This window comes from Notechis scutatus, chromosome 2 (assembly GCF_049901735.1).
Source record: "Notechis scutatus isolate UNSWTSFEM ecotype Mainland chromosome 2, rNotScu1.2, whole genome shotgun sequence".
Classification (NCBI taxonomy): domain Eukaryota; kingdom Metazoa; phylum Chordata; class Lepidosauria; order Squamata; family Elapidae; genus Notechis; species Notechis scutatus.
This window is the reverse complement of record NC_142010.1, coordinates 221,584,781-221,609,257: the sequence shown is the minus strand read 5'-3', so window position 1 is coordinate 221,609,257 and position 24,477 is coordinate 221,584,781.

Here is a 24,477-nt window from a genome sequence, read left to right as displayed (position 1 = left end):
ATGGGGACTGAGAAAAACAGAATGGTGATAGAAGAGAGAAAATTGGGGTGGAAAATTGCTCGCCCCTCAGCTTTTAAGAAAGGGTAGTAAAATTCACAGAATCATGGAAGTGTAATACTGAAACAGACTTTAAAGGCTATTAAACCAATTTTCTGTTCAGGCAGAACCTAGTAGAGTATGTTTCTGATGTTTGGCCTGAATCTCCTGCCTTATAATTTTAATCTACTTGTACTGGAACAATAAAGAATAAGAGATACTCTTAAGAGTTGTGTGGCACAATGGTTAGAATACTGGTCACTCCAGGAGTTTGATTCTGACTAGCTCAAAGTTGACTCAACCTTCCATCCTTCCGAGGTTGGTAAAATGAGGACCCAGATTGTTGGGGAAAATATGCTAAGATTGTAAACCACTTGAAAGGGATGTAAAGCACTATGAAGCAGTACATAAATCTAAATGCTATGACTATTGATATTAAAGGACACTCTTTGCAAGACCATGAAGCAGAGGTGGTATTCAACCAGTTCGCCGTATTCAACCGGTTCTAGAGTACCGGTAGCAGTGATTTGGCATGGGTCGCCAAACCGGTAGTAACTTCTGGCTGGCCACACCCCCAAACTGGTTGCCTGGTCGCTGGTTTCTCAGTTGCCCCACCCATCTGATGTTCGCTCTTGCCACTTGCCCGCCCACCCCGCCTAGTCACTCCTCCCTTCCTATGGCTTGCCTTTCTAACCTGACTTCCCCGCGTGGTGCCTGCGCCCCAACTGAACAGCCATGATCTGCCTGCTCACAGGTAAGCCTATGAGTCGCACTAGGACCTCGCCCACAGCCTGGGATCTTTCCAGGTCTCCCCCCCACTGCCTGGGACCTTTCCAGGCCTCGCCCGCCGCCCAGGGCCTTTCTGGGCCTCCCCCCACTGCTCGGGACCTTTCTAGGCCTCCCCCCACTGCCTGGGACCTTTCTGGGCCTCCCCCCACTGCTCGGGACCTTTCTAGGCCTCTCCCCCCACCGCCTGGGACCTTTCTGGGCCTCTTCCACCTTACACCCATCCTGGGCCTCCTCCTGCCTGGCCACTGGTTTGATAGGAGGAGAGGCTGCTGGTTGAAGTGATGGGAAGAGCAGTTCTGGGCTCCCACAGTGGAGAGTGCAAGGGCATAGCTAGAATTGAAAGAAAAGTCTGTGCGTCTCTGGCAGAAAGAACCAGAGCTTCTTGCCCCAAAAGCAGCCACCACCCCACTCATGCCTGCTCATCCAAGCTGCCTGGTGTTGCCCTGGTTCTTTCCGCCACAACCACACAGCCTTTTATTCTAATTCTAGCTGCAACCAGCAGCCTCTGCTTGCATCAAGAAGCCAGTGGCTAGGCAGGAAGAGGCCAAGGTGGGGCGCCGTTTCCAGGCCATTCCAGCTGACAGATGGGCGAGCAGGCAGCCCTCAGGGTGATGCAGCAATGGCAGCCCGTTTGCTTTCTCTGCTGTGCTGGGGCTGAGAAGGGTGGTGGAGGTGCCCCAATAGGGAGGCCAGGAACTCCTGGGCCTTCCCATAGCTGCGCCGCCACTGCCCCCCACCCCTGCTGCCACCCATGTGCTCCAAAAGGGAGGGTGGATCAATGTTCCGAGGCTGCTGCCGTTGTGGCCTGAAAAGGCCAGGAATTTCTGGGGCTTCCCATAGCCGTGCTATCGCTGTCCCCCCCTACCGCCCATGTGCTCTGAAAGGGAGGGTGGATGGATGTGCCGGGGTGGCTGCTTTATTCATTGTCCTGCTGTTTTTTGCACTGGAGTTCACCCAATAAGTTTTTCCCAGACCGTGTGTGTGTGTGTGTGTGTGTGTGTGTGTGTGTGTGTGTGTGTGATAGAGACAAGGAAGGAAAGGAAGGAAGGAAGGGGAAGGAAAAGCAAGAAAGAAAGGAAGGGAGAGAGAGAAAGAGAAAAAAATAGAAAGAAAGAAAGAAAGAAAGAAAGAAAGAAAGAAAGAAAGAAAGAAAGAAAGAAAGAAAGAAAGAAAGAAAGAAAGAAAGAAAGAAAGAAAGAAAGAAAGAAATAGGAAGGAAGGGGGGAGAGAGAAAACCCTGTGCTATTATTTTTAATTGTTCCATTATTTATCATATATTAATATTATACACTCTCCCTACACCTAGAGTGATTTTACTGCCTTTCTTTTGCCCCGGTATTTTTCAGGGTTTACATGTCTATAGTCCAGAACATAAATACATGTGTGTTTAATAGAGTTGAAAGGGACTATGGAGGTCTTCTAGTCCAACCCCCTGCTCAGGCATGAAAAAGTGAGGATGCCAAACTCTGAGTAGAGGTCCTGGTAAAGGTGTCAGAATAATACTTAGAAGGGACCTTGGGGGAAACCCTATACCATTTCAGAGAAATGGCTGTCCAGTCTTTTCTTAAAAACCTCCAGCATAGGAGCACCCAGAACTTCTGGAGACAAGCAGGTCTTGGTTAATTGTTCTCACTGTCTTGAAGTTTCTCCTTAGTCTTAGTTTGCTTCTCTCTTTGTTCAGTTTCCATCCATTGCTTCTTGTTTGCCTTCTGGTGCTTTGGAAAATACATTGCCTCCCTCTTTCTGGCAGCCCCTTAAAAGCCTGTTGCCTATCACACTCTTGGGCAAAGCATGTGAGCCATTTCCTCCTTTCAGTGGTCCATGAAAGTACATCTATAGCACATAGATAATAAAGTAAAAAAAAGGTGAACATTTTTACAGAACTATAGATATGTTGAGGCTGGGTGTGACAAGGAATGGCTGGGAAGGGAGGGGCCAGGTGAGGCACCCCTTGATGTGAGTGACATTGAGTTGGCCATGCTCACCAAGTCACATGCCCACCCAGTCACATGACCACCAAACATGCCCACCCAGTCACATGACCACCAAGCCACACCCACCCAGTCACATGAGTACCAAGCCATGCCCACCAAATAAGCCACATCCACAGAACTGGTAGTAAAAAAAATTGAACCCCACCATTGCCTTGCAGACCTGGTTTTGTCAATAGCCTGGGGGAACCCAGAATGGGATGGAGTCCATCAAGTGGCTTGCTTGATGTTGCCAGATGGATAGGGGGTTATTGCTTTTTATTGTTTGTATATTGGGTTTTTATTTTTGTAAGTGCCCAGAATCACTGAGAGTGAGTGCGCTGCTATGTAAGTTTTTTAAATAAATAAACAAATAAAAGACCACTCCCTCTTCTGTGCAACAGTCCTTTAGTTATTTGCTTTTTCAGTGCATCCTTTGGAACAAGATCTGAACTTAATTAGCTCAGAAACCTAAGATTCATGCAAATGCCACTCTCTTGAAGCTATTTTTGCCCCACAAAATGTTCCTACCTATAGGAACCTAAGGGATCTCTTCACAGAAGCAGAAAAAGCTTAGATTTTTTTTTACTGGATTCTTTAGGTAGCTCTTTTATTTGTACATGAAGCTCTTTTATGAATAGAAAAATGTTGAGTTGGTCTGGAATTAAATATTTAAATACTCTTAAAACAGTCTAGTTCTCCTTTTATCTAACCTAATCAGATCTATCACAACTTTTTGATCAATTTCAGCCATTTGTATAAGTTAGCTTTGTGTAGTAGTCCTTTCTGGAACTACAAACCATTTTTGCTTACTGTAAATAGTCAAGATTCAATAACAGATCCAAGAACTGTATCATTCCCTATCAGGTGGCAAAAGGGAGAGGAATTATAGCAACTAGAATACGTATTTTGGACTTCCATAAGCACATAATTTATATGTGGGAAATATATAATGTAAACTGATTTTAGCATTAATTACTCTATAAGCAGATAGTTTTTATCTTAGCATATACCCCAAAGCAATCATCATGATTGACATGATCATTGGTGGATATATTACCCCCCCCAAAAACCCCCCCCCCCCCCCCCCCCCCCCCCCCCCCCCCCCAACCCCCCCCAACCACCCCCCCCCCCCCCCCCCCCCCCCCCCCCCCCCCAACCCCCCCCAAAACCCCCCCCCCCCCCCCCCCCCCCCCCCCCCCACCCCCCCCCCCCCCCATCATTATCTTCAAATATCTCCAATGGCCAAGGATTACTTTTTAGCTGGCCTCTTCTTTATTACCTTGATTTTAAAAAATGTAAACCCTGTTTTTTCTTTATCAAGTATAGACAATAATTCTTCATTTAAAAATTAGAATAAAATTCTGAATCTAAAAACTCTGGGTAAAATGAACATAACAGATTTACACACCTGTATGTATATGGTTGACCATGATAGCTACTCATTTTTCTTTCATCTGAATCTATAGTAATTATGCTTGTATACTCTGGGGGTTAAAGACATATGTTTGACATGTATCTTGGTACATTTTTTGAGCAATTAATTTTGTTAGGACATTCAGTGTATGAAATCTTATAGGTTGCTAAATTCAGGTATCCAAATCACATACCTTAGTGCAGGAGCTGTGTTTAGTACTGGCATTATTTATTGAAAAATATTGTAACCAATACATATTTAATAGCCTTCATTTTATTCACAATAATTCTTCCAAAAAATTATCAATTTACTTTATAATTTGTTTTTACTTGGGGAAAAATTATTAACATCATTGAAATCACTGCATTAAATTAAAGTAAGTTTGAGTAATACTTCTGTAATTGGTAAGATCTTTAATACAAACTTTCTAATGCAAATTTCACTACAGACAAAGCTTATCTGAAAGCTTTGAATCCATTTATGCAGCAACCTTCTTTTGAAGCCAGTATACTAAGGTTTTATGAAGGAAAAAGCAATGTGTTTTCTCTTTTGGTTCATTGCTCTCAGGGTTATTATTTTACACTTGGCTGCCTATAGTTGCTTGCCCCATTTAATAGCTAGGTGCCCATAAAAGCATGTGACTTGCACAATATAATGATAATAATAAGATCATGCATTGCTGGGTTTGCTTTGATCCTAAAGAGATTCCCAATAACCGGACAAATAGCATGAAACTGGTTGACCCTGATTTCAACATCCATCTTAGCACTGTTACTGACTCTTTTTTGCAAGAACTTACATAGAACTATAGGTGCTTGAAAACTGCCTTCAGACCATTTACCCTGGTAACAATATCATGAACATATTAATAATATATGGATGCAAAAATAGCTTTATATTTCTGTTGCCTATGTTTTTTCTAATTCTAGTGAAAAACAAGAGTGCAGCATTACAGGAGTGCTAGAGGAAACATTTTTTAAAAAATGCATTCAAAAGTGTCATGTGTTTGACATCAAAGCAAAATTGGTGATCCCATTAACAAAGTTAATGTTTTCAAATTCAAATGACTTGGGACATGAGAACTCCACTGTTAATTGATATATTGATTTACAAGTCATACTGGCATCTTTCCTAAATGTGGTCTAGTCATGTCACCATGTTAGCAAAAAAATTCCACTAACTGGACCAGGAAATGTATCCTTGAAATGGTAAAGATAAATGAGACATAGTGAGCAGAATGTCATGATATTATTCTTGTGACTTTTCTCTCCCTGAAACTTGGCTAATATGACTTTTTGCATGTGTATGCCTTTGAATCAATTTTGACTCCTAATAACTACCTATCTAGTCCCTGAAGTTTCCTTGGGAAGGCTTCTGAAAAGTGGTTTGCTATTGCTCCTTTCTCAGCCTAAGAGAGAATGACTAGGCTAAGGTCACCCAGCTGACTTTGTGCCTAAGGTGGGACTAGAACTCTAGTCTCCTGATTTCAAGATTAATGGTTAACCCCTCCACCAGACTGGCTCTAATGTGACTGATCTTTCCAAAATATTGCAGTGTGGTTCAACTGCACTTGCCTCCAGCCACCCATTCATCTTGGTAGATATGATATTTATTTCATATAAAGTTAAATATCATTCAGTCTCTCCTCCTTAGTTTCTACACAATTTCTTTTTTAAATGAATATAATGTTAACTACTCAGATATTTATATGGGATGGAAAATTTGCTTCTTAAAGATGCTAATGGTAGAAAAAGCAAGAACAACATCCTTAAATTTCTAGTCTAAAAGTAAAAGTTGGTTCGAAGCTTTGGCAACAGATGAAAATTTACTGAAAGAAATGCTTTTTTATATTTACTTTCAGTTTTTTCAGGTTAATTATTTAAGAGTAGAGCACAATAGACAGACTGACTTTGTAGCATTTGATATTCTTGTAAACAGTAAGTGAAATTTAATGTAATATTCAGGATAAAACAAAAAAAATATTGTTTGAAAGTTCAAGAAACCTGTTCTATAAAACATCCTATGGCACAATAAATCAGGAACTGAAACTTTCATTCTAGGACACTTACAAGTGAAAAAATGCATTTTATTTACAACATAGAGTTTGAAAACATTCCTAACATAAACTATAGATGCCGTCATTCCTTTTTAATTTGTGTATATTCCATGGATTTAAGAAAATGAAAGTATTTGGATATACTAAATTGCTTTAGCTAGAACTACAGAATAATACAATTGCCCGCATAAGCCTAAATGAATAAGTACTTTGCCATAAGAACAAGTAATAGCACTTCTATTGAATTACAAAACTCAATAGCTAGTCATCTTTGCCCCAAATGTACCTTTAGATTCACTAAGTACTGAATATATAGCAGTGATTCTTTTGTAGAAACATTAACCACAGTATTATATCACATAAGCAATTGGAAATGGATGAATTATAGCTTGAAGAATGTAACCTAATAGTAATGCAGATATAATAATTAGGACTAGAGATTTAAATACTGCTTTACCATCTTCTTGCTAATTAATCAGCAAGAAAGGTCACAGAAAGCTTGGAAAGGATCTGCCAGCATCACCCTTAACAATGTGAGTGCATTAGCATTGTGGATAAAATACTGGTGATGTTATGTTCACTATTTTCTATTTTCTGTGATGACACAAAGGAGGATAGAGGATACCAGGGTATTGCATAGTTAACACCTGGTGCTCCCCATCCAGGACTAAACTAGTGAGTTGATGGGTTCTAAATAATTTGTAATGCTTATAATTGTAGTTCTGTAATACTACAGATTGCCCCTGAACAATAGATGCTAGGAAGTTTAAGTGACAGCACCATAATTTTAAAAGTTTGTGCTATATTTAACATGGTCTAGTATTATTCAATACATACACCAATTTATTTAGGCATTAAATTATTGAAAGACAATTGTCTCTATTGAGTCATTTGTCCATTGAGGATCTACTGAATAAAGTTGTTAATAAGGAGGACAAATCATGACAATTGCATTGAGTTTGGCTATCAGCCTTAATGCTGCCTTTCTGGACTGTTGCATGCTCCCCCCTCCAATTGTCATGAAAATGTAAGTTGAAATTAATTAGGTATGAGATGCAGTAGAGAAATAAACATCAGGCTACTGGAAGATATATTAGCAGCCTTTTAGATAAAAGCATAATCATGGATTGTGCAGCACCATAACTAATAACATTTCCTGCTTCTTATAAAGTAATATGTCTGACAGCTTTATGATTAAATTCTTTCAGTGTGTTACAGGGGGAATTAAAAAAGAATTATTGTGAAGTGAACCAAATAGCTACATTAAACATTTCTACTCATACCCATAATCTTTAATATTTGTAACAACTTTAATTAGCATTACACTCCTATGTAATACTCTGACACCTTTACTTTCTGGTGGTTACTGCAGATCTTATTTTCTTCCCCCTCCCCTTCTGAAATGTGGAAGACAATTTTCAATTTTTGAGCCATATTATTAATTTGTCTTTTTTTCATATTTTATTTCAATCTGTAATTGTATAGTTTACTGAAAGCACAAAAATCCATATCAATGTGTGCACTTATACATTATTCCAGTTACAAGGAACTAAAAAGTACTTGCATAACAAAACTTTGGATACTCCCCATCCAAAATTTCCCACATGAAGGTGAGACTATTGTCAGCTCAGTGAGACAATGATGCAGCTATATCAGCATGTGCATTGATCAAACAGCCTCTTAAGTTCATCCTCCGCCTGTCTTCTATGCATGAGAACAGTTATACTTATTTGTTTTGCACTGATGCTCAGAGAGAAAGTATCATTATAGGAAAATTATCATGAGATTAACTCCATAACATTTTCAAATGTTTTCTATTTTTTAATAGTCTCTCTTAAATTAAATGGTGAGAAAACTGTTCCTCTTTTGGATGTTTCAGATGCAAAGTTGGAGTTGTCCTTGAAATGCCTTGGAGGATTGCCCCTGAGTAACCTGGAGACATGTAGATAAGTTGTTTACTTTAATTTTCTGCACAGAAATTTGAAAAACTCAAAAGGCCACTTGAACCCTAATTCAATTTCTACGTAATACATGCATTTATTCCTTTTTCCAGAAAAATCTTTATGAACTGCCTCATGTAACTGCAGAGGTAACCAACTTTGTCAAGGATATTATTGTGGACCTTTTATTGTATGTACATGTTATCTATAACAAAAGGAAAATATACTTTTCCATGTACGAAATGGTATATTATCTTTGAATTAAGAATCTATTTATTCATCAATTTAAAAAATAACAAGCAAAGCAAACAAAGAGACTGTCCTATGGCAGCTATTAGTGTATCCTTTTATATATTAAATATATCAACCATAATAGATAAGCTCCAGTTAATAGCAGGAAATATAGTTACAGCAGTACTTCATTGATTTTGTATGCCCTTTAAAGACACTAAGTAATTCCTAATTATTTAAATTGCTCACTTTAGAGACTTTCTGCTTTTACAGGCTAATGTGCGTAGCACTATGCTAATTCTCATTTTGTGGAGGGGCATCCCATGGAGGTCTAAAAATATCAAGTACATATACCACCATTGGACAGATCCTAGACATTGGGTTTATTTTATTCATCTTTATTAAAAGTATTCAGATATATTATGCAAAAACCTAGTTTTCTAGAGAAGTCTATAAGGCTTGGAAAGATAGAATGAAAGAGAGGGTGGATGACTCAGCAAGGTAAGGAGAAAGAGGTGGGGAAGAGAAATGAAATCTGATGAAATTCTGAGTACTATGTCCATCCACCCTCTCTATGAAGTAAAAGTACATCAGGGGTGGGATTTTACCTGGTTAGTCCAGTTCTATAGGACTGGTTGTTATGATTCTGCCCAATTTGGAGAACCAGAAAATTGCACCACTGGCTGGCCCCACCCTTCCCATCCCTGCCCTCTCACTCACTCCTTACCTGGCATCCCCACCATCCGACTTGCCCGAGTTTGGTAAGTTGCTATTTTTCCCTTTGCCCCCCAACCACCAGCTGTTCTGCTGTGCCGGGAAATTTAGATTAATTAGAAAGTAGGAAGTCCTTGGATTTCTTGCTTTCTAGCTAATCTAAATGCAGAGCTGAGCCTTCCTTAGGACTGAAGCTTCTATTTTTCAGTGCAGACTCAGATAGCAGATTACAGAATCATAGATCTCTAAGTGAATCTGTGATTCTGTGAGCAACTCAATCTGCCTGCCTGCTTTGCTTGATTTTGGGTAAAAGTTGTTCTTTTTTAAATAAAAAAATTCAATATTTACAGAAATATTTATAATATTTACATACAAGCCACGCCTATCCAGTCACATGACCACAAGCCATGCCCAGTCAGAAAGCCATGCCCACCCAGTCACATGACCATTAAGCCACATCCACAAATTAGGCCATGCCCACAGAACCGGTTGTTAAGAAATTTGAATTCCACCCCTGAGTTATATTCTACATATGGCTTTTTCATAGAGTAGAAAAAGCAGCTATTCTTTTGTAGAAGTTTTCTGGATCCTCAGTTATCTCAAATCCTGTAGAGTTGGCAGAATCACAGAGATTTTAAGACTTGTTTGATTATAGAATGCTATATCATAATTTATAATTGGGAGATATAAGATTTACCATTTGAGGCCCTCTATGATGTTTAATTCTGCATGTTCTACACAAATATTTCTAGAATTGTCCACCATCAAACAAAACAAAAAACCCTCTTAAAGATATAATTCATCCAGACATCCTGAAAAGTTTGATTGCAGCCAGATGGTAGCTGGGAGAACATGTTGTATGGGGAGTAGGGAGATGGGGAATGCATGTACATGCACTTGTAGTTTCTGCTGATGATTAGGAAAATGCAGTAAATGCTTCAAGCACCTGTTATTTGTGCTAAATTAAATTTTTCATTAAAAGGCACAAAGTGAACAAAAGACCTAGTTTATGGTTTCATTATACCTAAGTGGTCCTTAGTGTATTATAGTCCAATATGCTTTTTAATTTCTAATACTTGGTGTTTGCTTCCATAGGTGCTTTTAACTGCTCTGTCAGTTGACACTACCTCTGATAGGTGATTTTTCTTTTGATTGCACAACTATTTTCTTGAAATAGTTCTGTGAAATGAGACAAAAAAAACCTTCCATATATTGCTAAAAACTTTGTCATATAAATTACTTTATATGTTATAAATAATATGCAAACAGATTTAACAGTAGAGTTAAAACTTTAATGTAGCAGTCATGATTTCAAAGAATCTATTCTTTAAGATTTAGTTATACCACAAAAACTAAATTACTCAGTGATAGTAAACTGGTACATATAAAGTAGTCAAATGGAACTATTTCATATAATTGCTTTTTAATACAGCTGTCACAATACTGCTTGTGTGAATTAGGGATACAGCTGCAGTCCCAATTATAATTAGAAATCAATCTTGTTTATCATTTAGCAAGGCTCACATATTTCCACATCTTTAAAACCTGATTACTGCTGGACTATCACATTATACTGTAGTAATCACAATAGCAATCTGGAAAAAGGCCATGTCATTGTATTCACCATTCAGATTCTGATGGTTGAGTAAGAATCATGATAATACTGAGCTTATACAGTCACATTAAGTCTGTTTCATACTCCTGCATAAGAAAGGGGGCTGTGGATATAATCCTTCTCTTCCTTCACACATTCAATGGAACTATGTATAGAAATAATGGGTTTATACCGCTTGAGAATATTAAGTCAGAAATGTAATAATCTTTCAGTTGGTTGCACCAGTTACCTAGATGTTTAGACTGGATTTGGCATTATTATATACTACAGAGTCCTTCCCAAGGATGTTGTTATTTGATGGTGATAATGGTATTGTCACAGGATAGAAGTTGCACCAAGTAGAGCTGTCTTTTGCAATTGATTGATGGGGATTTTGTCAACACCAGTGATGTTCAAGTGGTGCTACAGTTGTTTAAGGATTGCGCCCAGGGCACCTAAACCTATGCTTTTTTTGCCAGGATCATTCTTTTTCTATTTGCGGGTCTTTTTGTTTTGTTATCTTCTCCAGTTCTTCTCTTCTGCTGTTTCCAGGTACTACCATGTCCTCTATCCAAATTTTTTTTTGTCTTGACAAGTCTGGAATGTGGTGGCAGGGGCAGGTCGGTTTGAATTCTAAAGTCTCAGAGCATTTTAGTTTCTTTGTTTTCTGCTATTTTCTCTATTTTATGGTCCCACCATTTTTGCTTGCAGGCAAATGGTAATTCTTGTAGATCTTCCAATGTACTATTGTTGCTAATTTGTCATATCATTGCTTGTAGTCATTGTGTAATTTCCTTGCAGCAACTAAACTGGTGATCCAATGTTTTTTCAGGTTTTTTTTACATAAATGGTGCTTGCTATTTGTCTCTGCCTTATCAATTCTGGCTTTGTATGCATTTGTTCTTAAGGCTTGGTCCTGCAAAGCTAGAATTAGCCCCTCTGTCTCTTTCTTTAACTTTCCTGCTCTTAACCATGCTGAGTCTTGTTATGATCTGGCTATTTTTTAAAATAAATTGCCCATGTAATAGTGTGTCTTTCCACACCTCTTTTCTGTTCTTCATTTGGTGTTTCTTATAGGTCAGTTTAGTCTCTCCAATTTTCAGTAAGCCTTCCTGGTATGCTAGCTTCAATGCATCTCCTTCACTGTTCTTCAGATATTCTTCCAATATCTTCTTTTTCTGTAACCATCTGATATATTCCATGCCAACCAAATTTCCTTGGTAAGTAGAGTCTGTCAGCATCATTGTTGTTGTTGTCATCGTCATTATTGTTGTTATTGTTGTCATTATTATCAATATTGTCATCATCCTTATTGTTGTTGTTGTTGTTGTTGTTGTTGTTGTTGTTGTTGTTGTTGTTGTCTTCCTATCCAGGGCTTTTAGTCCTGTTTGAGTGCAGTCTACTATTCCAGCTATGTATCTAGTGACTTGAATTGACTTGAATTGCTAAGGTATTAATTGCCTTGATGGTATTTTGTCCACTGGATTTTAAGATCTTCTTCACTCTCTTGATGCATTCATTTCTATTTCCTTTTCTTGATTTCAGTGTGCTTGGTGTTGTCAGCCTGGAGGATATCCAGGTATTTATAGTGATCATCTTCATCCAAACACTTGATGTTATTTTCATCAAGGGCATATTGCTTCTGTTGTGTCCCTGACTAGCTAAGTCTTCAACCTGGTCCGCATTCTGAGCGGGACCACCGACTGTTCCCATTGGTTGGTGCCGTTTGACAGCAGACTATATAAGGGGCTGTCAAACGGCATCAGCCGGCTCCAGCCAGCTGGCTGCCAGCCCAGCTGGGCAGCCACGATAACCTGTTACTCTTCAAATAAAAGAAACGTTATTCTTCAGCTCCTGTGTCTGCCTGGTGTGTCCATCTACCAAACACAACACTGGCGACGAGGATGGGACATCAGAAGAGACACCCAGGCAAGACAGCTGAGCTAAGTCACTGAAGATAGAGCTGAAGCCACTGAATGTCTGGAGCCGCAGACAATCTCTGCGCGCGCCAAATTTGAAGAGCCTCCTCAGCTGAGGAGAAAGTCACTGCCTAACAGGCAGTGTTGCGTGCGCCCTTTTGAGGGCGCGAAACTGAAAGTCTCCCTGACTGAGGAGAAAGGCACCACTGCCTGCGTTCAAAGAGCGCGAAGTTTAAAGGCACTCTAGCCTCCCTGCCTGAGGTAGCAGACACTGCCCTAACCCCCGTGGGCGCTACCAAGAGCGCAGAAGTCTGAAAGCCTCCCCAGCCGAAGAACAGACATCGCCCGAAAGGCACCCCCGTTGGCGCTACCAAGAGCGCAGAAGTCTAAAACCTCCCTAGCCGAGGAACAGACGTCGCCATCAAGGCCCGTGAAGGCCGGCGAGACCCCCCCGCTGGGCAGGCATAGAGCCGCCTCCCGCGCTGCCGCCTCTGCCACCGCTGCCGCCTCCGTTGCTGCCGCCCTCGCTCCGGCCGCCTCTGCCGCTGCTGCGGCCTCCGTTGCTGCCACCCTCGCTCCTGCCGCCTCTGCCGCCGCTGCGGCCTCCGTTGCTGCCGCCCTTGCTCCGGCCGCCTCTGCCGCCACGGCCTCCGCCGCAGCCGCCTCTTCCACCGCAGCCGCCTCTACCTCCACAGCCACCGCCGCGCAGCCTCTGCACCGCCGCGGCCTCCGCTGCTGCCGCCCCCGACTCGGCCGCTGTTACTGTTCCTGCGCGCTGCGGCCTCCGCTGCTGCCGCCTCTTCCACCGTGGCCTCCGCTGCTGCCGGCTCTTCCGCTGCCGCTGCGCGGCCTCCGCCGCTGCGGCCTCCGCTGCTACCAGCTCTTCTGCCGCTGCCGCCGCGTGGCCTCCGCCGCCGCCGCGGCCTCCGCTGCTACCGGCTCTTCCGCCGCTACTGGCTCTTCCGGCACCGCGCGGCCTCCGCCGCAGCCGCCACCTTTTCCGCCACTGCCGCCGCCGACAGCCCGAGCACCTCCTCGATTCCCACCGGCTGCCGAGCGACGGGCCACTGCCGGTGCTGCTGGCGTTGCTCCTCTATAAGCCGGTGGGGCTGTGCCTGTTGCTGGTGCAGCTCTTCATGGGTCTGCTGCGATTTCAGCTCCTGGCCCTTCTCCATCGTGGACTCGGTGCAGCCATTTGCTCGGCAGGTCTGCAGTCCCTTCGTGGTTATGAGCATGGCTAGCGTTTCCTGGTTCACTGAACTGTTTTGAACTTTTATTCGTTTCTTTCACCGTTTGTTAAATAAAATTCTCTCTGCCCCCCCCTTCCAAGTGACTCTGGGGAAGCCCTCTTCCAAGTGACTCTGGGGGATGGATCCTGTATTTAGGGAGTGGTGGGTGTCAGTAGCTGAACAAGGAGGTGCGCACCCGCCATTAGAGTCCTTCCATGCACCCACCTCTAGGGTCTTTCCCACCTGGGCTTGTATTCCTTGACAGTAGCACTACACTCCCCAGGGGGGGCGAAAGCTAGGTAGGTGGGAGGTTGGATGTTCTTGTCCCAAGGGGGCCAGGAGAGCACAATGTGCCTGCTTCCTTGTTTTTTTTTTGGCCTTAGGCTTTGTTTAGGCCTTGTTCTTCATAGTCAACCCCCTAGCTCACCAGAGTCATCAGACATGTTGCCTCCAGCCTTAGGTTTCAGGGATCTCTGCCCTGCCCCATGCAGGCAGTCACCAGACATGTTTATTCACCATCTTATCTGGTATCCCTTCTCAGGCTCCTACCTTGCGACAGGTTGGGTGCCATTTCTTGGAAGCCTAGTGGATAGGTGCGCAAAGCAGCTACTAGTTCAATTTCCTTAATTGTACCATTGTATTCCCAAAAGGCTGGGCAGCGCATGCCCTTAGCTAGGGGAAAGGGGTGTTGTGTCCCTGACTAGCTAAGTCTTCAACCTGGTCCGCATTCTGAGCGGGACCACCGACTGTTCCCATTGGTTGGTGCCGTTTGACAGAAGACTATATAAGGGGCTGTCAAACGGCATCAACCGGCTCCAGCCAGCTGGCTGCCAGCCCAGCTGGGCAGCCACGATAACCTGTTACTCTTCAAATAAAAGAAACGTTATTCTTCAGCTCCTGTGTCTGCCTGGTGTGTCCGTCTACCAAACACAACACCTTCCTTCAGTTTTCACGGTTTTTCTCCATTTGATGGTGAGTATAAAGCATTTGTCCAGTTCAAACTCCATTGCAGTATCTTGGCAATATATATGGATAATGTCCAGCAGCAATTCTATTTCAGATGGTTGTTTTTCCATACAGCTTCAAATTGTCCATTTAAAGGAGGAGGGATATCCTGGGAGATGATTTTGATGTTTGATAGCCATGGCCTGAGTTATTCAATATTGGTGAGAGATGAATCAGTACAATGACAAACAGTGGTGATGATAGTGAGTCTCCTTGAAGTATTCTTTTCTTAACATTAACTTCTCCCAGTCTATCACAATTGACCAGCAACTTTGTCTTCCATTGAACACAGAGTGTCTGAGCTTTCTACTGACTCCTGTTACTTACTGAGAATGAATCAGCATAGCAAAATTTGTCAATAAAATGACAAATTGAAACCTAATGTTCGAGTGGGTAAAGGAGGTTCTAGATTATTCAGGTAAAGTGTAGTTTTTGTGTTGTTAGAAATAATGCCCCTATTATGACAGAGATTAAATGGACAATCTGAGGAAAAAGTGCTCAGAAATTGGCTACTTTTGTATCTAAGGTAAAAATTCAAAAAATGTATTTCATAACTACTGATTATTCATATAATTATGACAAATGTCACATTTGAAAAGCAGAGGGAAAATCTTTTGAAATAATTATTGAATGCTTTTAACTCAGTTTAAAATAACATTTTAAAGTGGAAAATGTTATTGAGGAAAAATATGGCTCAGAAGAAAATAGTCACTTTGGTGCTATGTTAGATTCTAGAGTTATCATTCAAAAGAGTGATACCTTCTCCCAAGACAGATTATAACAAATCCTTAACCTTTAACTTTTTCCTAGTCTTTTTTGTGGTCCCTCAGTGTAAGAAGAGGTGATAATAACTTTATTGGTCTGTTGTGTCCTATGCTGTGCACAGCTGCTTGATTAGTATTGCTTTTGACCCAATGCCCACTAAAAATGAAGACAGAATTGAGTTCAAGATTGCATTTCAGAGGTGGAAAAAACAACAACAAAATCACGGGCTCTAACACATTTCTATCAGAACCACCTGTTTAAAAAACCGATACAATTGATTTACTGAAAGTTTTAATTAGCTTTTAAAGACTAGCTTAGTTACACACATTTCAGAAATGCTTTTTCCAAAAGGACATGAGGATCTGGTAGCTTATATTACATAATTCATATGTAATAATACAAACAGTCAGTATAACAATCTATAGATATATATGTAGAAATCTGTGACAAGTCACAATAACATTGAACTGTCTCATATCTCTTGAAATTAGTGGACAAATAGTAAGGTTATATCATTATGCCATGATGTCAGGTGCAATCACATAAAAGCGTACTTGCCTCATTTGTATGATTACATAATTATGGATGTATCATCATTTGCCCCTCTAAGTCTCCCTGTGGAGGCTAACTTGGACATGTTTAAGACCTACAAAAATACTGAATATTTTAACTATATACCAAGATTTTTGTCTAAGCTCAGAAGCTAATTAAGTAAGTTCTTAGATGTATGACTACAGGGAAATCCCAGGGCTGTCGGTTAGATTAGGAACTCAGGAAACAATAATTTCAAGACAAGGCTGTGGCAAACACATCTATACAATTGCCATGAAGACTACATGGATAGCTTCATGATACCTCCTAGGATTGTATTTTACCTTTTAATAAGTTTTTGAAGGGAATGAGTGTTATGAAGCATGAATTACAATACAAAAGGTATTCTATGTTTCAAACCTTCTGGGATCTTCTTTATAAAAAGGTTGACTATTGCCTACTCAAAGTTCTTTGACTTCCTATTCCACTTGACTTGGCAACCCACCCATAGGTGAATCATCTTTCTTTTTATTTTGTCTGTTTATGGTCAATTCATATGGAGCATAGCAACAAGACAGACAACCTTTTGGGATGGCAATAAATAAAACATTAAAAACAGCCAAAATAGCCATGTTCACCAGTAATCATAATACAAATTAAGCAATAAAATGTAAGAAACACTGGGAATAAAGGAAAGCAGCTAGGGGAGTTCATATCTACTATGTGCCCCAATGCTGCTGAATCTGCTTTGGGTGGGATTTTGCCTTCAAAGTTTTAATCCGACATCCGATTCACCATCAACAATCTACTGCTGCTTCTCAGTCACTGATATTGCAGCCTTATTTGCATTTCTCTTCTGGTTTGGAGACCAAGAATGTTCATTCCTCAATCTTAAACAAGAAGATTAATCAAATTATGATTGGGAAGCTTAACCTTCTTGTATCTCTTACCTGATTTTACACTTTTTCCATGGCACCTATACAAAATGGCACCTATACATTTTGGGTTGCAAGTCCCAGTACTTCCAACATGGTTCCTATTATTTTCAGATAGTTCTTTTTAGAAACTTACACTTCACCAATGAAGTAAAGATCAAGAACATGTGAACTTATTGCAAGCTATTTATGTTTAGATTCATTTGACTTGTGTAGCTTCTCAATTCACAAGATAAATAAATAAAATAAAAAATAAAAAACTCTGAGTAAGTTACAAAGAAATTCTAAAAATTATTATAAAAACAAATAGAACAGGTGGAGATGGAGACAAATTCATTCTTTAAAACTGTTCCAATACATGTACAAGATTATCTGTCACCTTGTTTTATCTTTGTTTTCTTACTAACTAAAGCATAACTGGCCAGTGAGAAAAACATCTTTATGAGAAGCAAGACTCTGATATTTCTACTGACAATTGTTTCTTCTGGGTAGGCCAAATTTATGTAAGATATTACATCAAATAGAAAGGAGAAAGACAGGTAGGTATAAAGCATGGTTCAAATTAACTTTGTTATGGTTCACAGAATGATTTCAACTTAATGATACTCAGATACATGGAAATAGATGTAAGTTTGGTGTGACTTTCCTTGCTTTGCACTATTTTAATTATAAGCAATCAGTTAGCATTTGTCAGTGGATAGTTTATCTTTTTATGAGTTTGAATCTGTTATTAGTTTCAAATATAAACATTTCATTCAAAATCAATTCTTATTACTATCCTTAAACAGCATCTCATTTACATCTGATTTACTAACTAGAATAATATCAATTATATACATATTTTAGACAAACATGTAAATAATGAAGACAAAAAAGTTTTGACATTCCTTCATGATGGTAATGTTGATAAGGATGACTTGATCTTATTCCTGACTGAAATATTTAAAAAGAAAAATCATGCATAAACATTTGTTTGTTTGTTTCTGTTCAATCAGCTTCAATTTTCAGAAACTTCCTAGACAAGTTCCTGCACTTGTCTTGGCAAAGTTTTTCAGAAGTGGTCTGCCATTACCTCCATCTTAGGACTGAAAGGTGACTGGCCCAAGGTCACCCAGTTGGCTTTATGCCTAAAGCAGGACTTGAACTCAAGATCTTCCAGTTTCTAACCTGATGCCTGAATCCCTACACTAAACTGACTCCCACATAAATGCTAGAGACCCTGAAATACATTTTCCTATAATACATTTTTACATAACTTAGAAAGTGAGATTTTTTAAAGGAAGAAAATGACACAGAATTAGCCAATTTACATTGTTAATTAAACCCTATGAAGAGAATGCTTATGTTTGCTTCATTTGACCCCTTTTAAATGATATTTATTGGCTGAACATAAAAGAAAATCCACTCACAATGAATTAATGACAAAGCCAAATTTGCAAGTGTGTTCATACAGAAATGTGTCCTGTGAAGCAACAGATTCAAGAAACAGCTTTGCCACAGCTTTACTTCTTTTTCTATTTTACATTATCAATAAAAGAGAATCTGTAGAACATGTCTACAGATGTCCTTTACATTCAGAAGTGGTGTTCAGCAGGTTCTGACCAGTTCTGCAGAACCAGTAGCGGAAATTTTGAGTAGTTCAGAGAACCAGCAAATATCTGACTGGCCCCGCCCCAATCTATTCTCAGCCTCCTGAGTCCCAGCTGATTGACTGGGTCTTCTTTGTTGACCTGCACAGGAGAACAGAGCTGGAAAGCAGGTGAGTGGGGTAGGGACAGAATGGGATTTTGCAGTAACCTTCCCCCAGGAGTGGGGAGGGAATGGAGACTTTACACTGTCCTTCCCCTGCCATGCCCACCAAACCACACCCACCAAGCCACGCCCACAGAACCGGTAGTAAAAAAAAAAAATGAATCCCACCACTGTTTACATGCCTATATACTTTACCTTTACTCAGAGGCAAAGTACTATATTGGATGCAGATACATTTATGTAATGCTTTAGCTTTTTTGATTTCAAACATTTATGCTAGATGGCAGTTACCCAGCAAAATAAACAGAGCAAGAATTTTATAATGAAACATACAAATTAAATTAGGAGATACATCCTAACACTGTAGTTCTAGTCACATGTATGTGTAATTACAAAGATGGAACACAGTTTTAAAAGAAGCAAATATTTAGATTTGTTCAAAAGTAGCTAATGAAAAACATTAAATGTGATGTAATTGAAGTATTTGGATAGTCATAACAACTTACGAATCAGTCAACATATTTAAATCATATTAAATAAACAAAAGCAGCTTTAAGCCACAGTTCTATGAATTAGTGTATCTCACAGGTTTCTGCTATGTATTAGCATATCTCACAAGTATGTGCAAAGTTCAAATTATGAGCTATGAACATTAGTACTGACAAAATCCAAGGATATTCTAATGTGGGAAGCTTCTTTTGGACCTGAGACATAGCAACCCTCTATTTCCCAAGCTGGGTTCAATATATAGCATATCTATGCTATTTGATTTGATTTTGCCTTTATATTTTCTGCCAGAAGAAGGCTATAGAATAGGGCTGTGGAAGTTGTGTTCCTCCAGATGATGCTGAACTACAGTTTCATCATTTATCACCATTGATTGTGGCACTAAAAATTGTAGCTTACTACTATTTGGAGAGCACAGATTTCCCTATCTTACCAACTCCTTCTCACCAATTACTCCCCATGGTTGCTTGGGATTCAACCTGCAGTGATTATAGGACTACCAGATCTCTAGTCTTGGTGGATATCTGGTTTTATTATTTATTATTATTAAATTTATTTTCTACACATCTCATTTTGAAGCAACTCTTGGTGATCTACACTGTAAAAACATTAAAATCATCAGAGATAAAATGAAAGTACGAAGTACAAACATTTGTTTGTTTTATTTGTATTTTGTTTATAGCCCACAACTGGCAGGCATACATGTTATATTTTTAACATATTCATAGCGTTCAATATTTGAATCAAATATTTCAAGCACACCATTCAATAAGCTTCCTACCTCGAGCTATTGCAGGCCCAGGAACAACAAAACTATATTTGCCTACCAGTCCAATTGACCAATCAATATCCAAGAATACTTGTCTGGCCATTTGCATTATGAGAAATTGCCATAAAGAAGCATTAGTAAAGCATCAAGCAACCATTGTTCTACTGCTTTTAAAAGCTTATCGCTAGCTGTGATGGTGAAAGGATAGTATACTGGCAATTTTGAAATCAGATGTTTTCCCCAGTAACTGTAACCATGGTTGCAAGTTGCTGTGGCAGTTAGAGCACAGGAAAAGGAAAAGTATGCTGCAAATAATACCTATATAGACAGACATTATGAATAGGTTACTGAAAGGTGTATATAAGTAAAGGAAGGGAAAGAAATAGTCCTAGATCAATTAGAATTCTCTGTACCGTCTCACACATATGGGAAGAAATTGCTAACACTCAATTCCCCAACCTCAATTCATCTGCTAATCACTAACAGGAAATCTCTAGGCAACAGCCTATACCCAGATGGTCCCATGTTGAAAATTAGGAGTCTAATAGCAGCTTTTCAGACCAGAAACTTTATTAAAATGCATAAGCTTTCATGAACTACAGTTCATTCCATCTGATACATGAAGATCTAGTGGTTTTATTGCTCAATCCACGACCTCTAATAAAGATAGTCTCTGACTTACATGGAAAACTCTACTGGATTTTGGAAAATACAAGATTGCTCTTTTTTTAAAAAAAAAAAAAAAAAAGTGGGGGGGGGGGGGGGGACAGCAGTTGACCTGAGATAGGGAAAAACAAGGGGTATGATTTATGTTGAAGCAACAGCTTGGAAAGCATTGACATTTTGCATTTTTTATCCTATTCACCATTAGGGGCATTAGGTGTGAAAATAGCAAGGAAGGGAACTTTTAATTCCCCTTCCTTTATGGATTGCTTTCCTATGGTTAGAAGACTAATAACTTGAGACTCCCCCATCAGCTTGCTTAGTATAAAAGAACAACAGAACACTTCTTCCTTCTTTCTGGCATCAACAGAACAACAACAAAACAAACAAAAAACCCACCACTAACTCATGCAGGTGTTCTCTATTGAGAAAAGTAACTTTTGTAATAAACTTTCCTTGCCTTTTTAGAGTTTAACCATCTTCATCTTGTCTCCCCCAGCACAAGGAAAGATAAAATTTGGTAATATCTAGTTATAATCAATTACTGACAGTTGTTTTATTTCCTTTGATTTAAAAGGGGGAAAAATAGTTGTCTCTGGATATTCCATAAAGCAGCAGTGTTTCTGCGGTTTCAGCTGATCTTGATGCGATAGCAACAGGAGAAGTTATGATGGATTTTATAAGATGTAAGCTTTCTTATCACAGTTCAGTTATTCAATATTTACACAAGAAGCCACAGAGTAAGTCATAAGACAAGGCCAGGGTATACTTCTGATGATTTATCTCTTCTGAAGTGACTAAAAGAATAGTGAATAAATGAGGTCTTTGATTATTAGAAATGAAACGCAAATCTACTGCTTCTTTGCAGTAGTGGATGATATGAGCCTTTTTGTTATCTATTATTAGAAAGCAGTTAGTGGTGCAATTCAACCAGTGTAACATCCAGTTCGGTTGTTGCTCCGCATTTTAAAAAGCCCATTTTCAGCTCCAATGCTTACCTTCTACTTAAGCCCCTGTGAATAAAACAGCTGAGGTGTGGCAAACCACTGAGGTGTGGCAAACCACTCTAAAACAATGAAATAAAGCACAGGAAAGAGCAGGGTGGGTGGGTCCAAATGCTCACCAGAACTATCAGTTCACCCGAACCAGTCCGAACTGGTAGAATCCCACCCCTGAAAAGCAGTACATAATACTGAAAGTCATGATTAGGAGTATGGAGTCACATATTCCTGCTCACCTTAGTCATGGAAAGTTAATAGGGGATTATAGGTCAGGTATTTTTATTTGGCCAAACAATCTCACAAGGTGCTAAGGGGAAGGGATAGGAGTGAGGAATACATGGATACTAAATAGGACTTCTGGATAAAAGATAGAACTTAAATCAGTCAATAAACATATTAAAATATACTGATTTAGCATGCTGGATAGCTATGACATGAAGTTAAATGCATGTATACTAAGGACCTTTGACAATATTTAGATTGAAGGAACAGTATATTAATATGTGTTCTGTCTACTATGTCAGCAAAACTGGCTATATTATTGCCATGTATATGAAGAAGAAGCCTAGGAATAACCCTGAGAGAGATGGGAGAGGGGGGAGAGAAATCCAAGCATTTATTTAATTGATGTTTGCTTTTAAGAATCTATCTTGAGCCACTGCTACTTACAAGAACTTATGATCAGGAAATACAATGATAAGAGAAGGGTAGAAAGTCTGAACCAAAGAAACTCATTGTTTCAACTCACCAAGGCTGTAATCATATCTACATATTAATAACAGCATAAATCTTTCAGTCTCCTCCTCTACATCCTGAACCTTCAGCCCACCTCCTTCCAAGCAATTCAGAAACAGATGGGCTTTGCAGCATACTCTGAAGGTTACAAATAAGAATTTGAAATGAAAGGCAAGAGAAAGGACCTATGTGAGCAAATCCCAATAACCAGGAACTTTTGTAGAAAGCTTTCTACCAGAATGACCATGATTAAGACGAATAGGGCTAAGAATGAATCAGTTGCTGAGACCTCCAAAGTAAATATTTTATAGTGTTTCTTTATTACCTCTCAAGAATGTCATTTAAGGCAATATACAACACTCATAGACATGTACGTGTGAGATGAGTGACTGTATAAATGTAGTGTTTAAATAAAATATCAAGAAAGTACAGGTTGTGTATAAAAGTTAACTTATCATTTGAAAAGTTAGTGCTATGCATGGATTTTCTCATATCGGGATAAGGAACAAGAAGTTAACCAATGCTAATCAATATGTCTTTGTTTCTATTGTAAAAAAATGTTTTGTGCCTCTATATATATATATATATATATATATATATATATATATATATATATATATATATATATATATATATATATATATATATATATATATATATATATATATATCTCTTAGTTGTTGGTATCCACGTCATTGTAGTTGTTCTTTAAGTTGTAGAACGTTTCAGCAGAATCATCTGCCATCATCAGGCTTTTGATAGTGTTGCCTGTGAGCACCTCCTTCCGAACTACTGTGAGACGAAATACAGACGAACACTATACAAAAGCCTGATGATGGCAGATGAGATTCTGCTGAAACGTTGCTACAACTTTAAAAGAACAACTACAATGACGTGGGAAAATACCCGAACAAAGCCAAAGGCCATACATGTAAGTACCTGCAAAAACTTATATATATATATATATATATATATATATATATATATATATATATATATATATATATATATATATATATATATATATATATATATGTATTATAGGTGCAAGAGAAAGGACCTATGTGAGCAAATCCCAATAACCAGGAACTTTTTTTTCGCGAGTCAGCTTTCAGTCGATTTGATTGCATATGTTGCAGAATGGTTTTCTTCATCCTGATTGGTTGGGAGTCTTGGTCTGTGTCTTGGTCCCAACCAATCAGGATGAAGAAAACCATTCTGGCACAGCAATAGGCTGCCCCAAATTCAAATCTGAAACACTGTAAAAGTCTGACTCACAGACGGACACAATACAGAAGCCTGATGATGGCAGATGAGATTCTGCTGAAACGTGCTACAACTTTAAAAGAACTACAATGACGGGAAAATACTCGAACCAAGCCGAATACCGCGAAAACTTAAGAAAACAAATATATATATATATATATATATATATATATATATATATATATATATATATATATATATATTTGTTTTCTGAGGTTCTCGTGGTATTTGTATGTGGATCTTTGGTTATTCGGGCCTCCCGCGTAAGATTCAAAGTATCTAGGCACGTTTGGCGAGGTCCCACTCGCCATCTTCAAGCTAGTGCTGGCTAGTGCCAGTGCAAGCAGTGTTTGCAGTGTTTCTTTATTACCTCTCAAGAATGTATATATATATATATATATATATATATATATATATATATATATATATATATATATATATATATATATATATATATGTTATGTCCCACCTTCAAAATCAAATAAGCAATGCCAGAAAGCAGTCATCCTCAAAAGCAAAACAAACGAAGAGGAGTTTCAGAAGATAACAACTGCTATTATTCACAGTCTACAGCACATTAATCCTGGCTTAAATCCACAAGCCTCCGAGCTTTGACCGTTGCTTCTCCACGTAAATTAAACGCTTTGTTCCTG